Raw genomic sequence first — 2,452 nt, 5'->3', positions numbered from 1 at the left:
TATTTAGGGGAGAAATGTTTCCCAACAGTTTTTGAGGAGCAAAAACTGTCAGAAATCACTTGACGTGCCCCACAAGGGTTATATTCGCAAAATACTTGTTTACAAAGCTGTTGTACTACCAACCTTACTATATGCTTGTGAAACATGGACCACTTATGAACGCCATCTCCAGCTCCTCGAACGATTCCATCAACGGTGTCTCCGAAAAATTTAACACATCACTTGGGAAGACAGGCGAACTAATATCATAGTGTACTGGAAGAAGCAAAGATCACCAGTGTCGAAGCAATGATTCTTCAACATCAACTTCGTTGGACTGGTCATGCTGTGTGGATGCCTGATGATCGTCTTTCAATTGTGCGTCTTCCATTTGTGCTTTTACTTGTGTTTTGATGAAGGGTGGTATAAAAAATAGTAAATGGACCGGTTGCTTGCTGCATAGTTCCCAGGAAAGAGGCAAGGGAATTCACTGACCTTCACTTACCACAAACGGAACTGCAGATCCGGCAAGCTTGATAAAATGCTGAACAAGTTACGCTGGTTGCTATTGCCCTCTTTAAATTAAGAAAAACTTGTTGGGTTAAGTTTGGTTTGTTTGTTTTTTTAATTAAAACTGGGAGCCCAAGTTGCCTTGTGAGCACAATGCACTATGCCGGAAGCCATATCTTTCATTCATACTCTAGATGAGGCCATGCAGACTAATTCCCCAAGTAAACAAGAAAGCAGCTTTGGGATTTTTCTCAGGCATCAAATTAAACATGTTTATGGCCTTTCTAGGTTATTGTGGGGCGTGAGTGTCCCCAGAGGAGTGTTTCTGGTGTGGAGGAAGTAGGATTTGCATACAGAACAGGGATTGCCACTTCTACCCTGGCTTCTTACTGCAAGTGGTGCTGAGAGTATTATGTTCCCACTAAGAGCTTGTTCTGCTGCTTCAGACCAAAAGGCCACCAAGTCCAGAACAGTTTCCACTGTAACCAGCAAGTTATTTTCAACACATTCATAAAACACGTTAGAAAGCTGACTTCTCTCATCAGTTGTCTAGTGCTAAAATCCTATAGTAAGAGGTAGAGTGCTGCTACTTGAAGTTTATTCTATTATCATACTGAATAGCCACCACACCTTATCCTGTATGTACACTGTTGTATGGCAATAATTGTTATCCATGGTAGGAAAGGTGGAAATCAACCACAGATGGCTGTCTGCAATTCTAAACATTGATTTTAGAAATTGGGCAAGGAGGTGGGGTTTGGTTGTATTTTTAGAGTGGAATAAGTGGCCTGCATCTTGAATCTCCTTGCCCAACTGAAGAGGAGCCATTAGCTGAGAGAGCATTTGCTATAGGAGTTACTCTTAATTGCTCTTTACACCAGGGGTCGGCAACCTAAGGCCTATGGGCCACAAGCAGCCCACGGGGGTCGTTTAACCGGCCCATGGACCTCCACCGCCCAGCTCCCGTGCACCGTGCTAAACTGGTGCAGAGCAGAGCGGGGACTGCCTTCCACAATGCTGGCTGGCTTCCCATTGGCTGTAGGAAGCTCCTGCAGCCAATGGGAAACTGTGCACGCTTCCTCCGCGCCGGAAATAGTGTTTGCACATGCATGTGTGTGCATTCTGGCCCACTGCGGCGTCTGCAGGACTGTGAACCGGCCCAAGCCACAAAAACTTTGCCAACTCCTGCTTTACACTGTCAAAGGCCTTAACTGCTTTGATCGAATCATAAGAGTTGTAGAGTCTGAGGATCCAGCCCCTCGCAATGGAGGAATATGCAGCTGTCCCAAACGGGGATTGAACCTGCAACCTTGGCATTATCAGCACCGTGCTTTAACCAACATCCAGGCTGAGATGTGGAAAGCTTTGCAGAGTCCAAGGTTGGTCTCTTTCTCCCCCTGCAAGCGAGACCCCACATAGTGGAGACCCCAGCAGAAGGAAGGCTGGCAAGATTCCTTACTGTATGTGAGAAAAAGATGCACAGGCACCTCAGTTTCTTTCCCAGACACTTCACATCACAGAGAGGATAAGGAGGCTGCCTTTCACCAACCAGTAGGACATTTTCTAAGTACCCAGAGCAGCTGTGACTTTCATCTGTTGCCACTATTAACAAACATGAACATAATCTTCCATTTATTGCCTATGGTCCATGGCAATAATTACTATGCTTCCAGATTATTTATTATTATTATTATTATTTATTAAATTTGTATACTACCCTATACCCACAGGTCTCAGTGGGTATTCTTAGTGGGTGCCCACCCCCTGCACCCTACTAACATATTCAGGGCAGTATCTGATGCTGGAGAAGAGTTTTCATTTATCCTTTTATCCACACAACAGTTCTGCACTCCTGATCTCTGCTGCAGACAGAGGTAGTTTAAAGAAACATCACACAAATGAATGTCCATTAAACGCAACCTGAGGCTGTAGTGCAAAGTGGGGTGAGGAGAGAGAAATCAAA

This window comes from Podarcis pityusensis (genome assembly GCF_964106645.2).
Source record: "Podarcis pityusensis genome assembly, chromosome: 16".
Taxonomy (NCBI): domain Eukaryota; kingdom Metazoa; phylum Chordata; class Lepidosauria; order Squamata; family Lacertidae; genus Podarcis; species Podarcis pityusensis.
Note: the sequence above shows the minus strand (reverse complement) of the source record.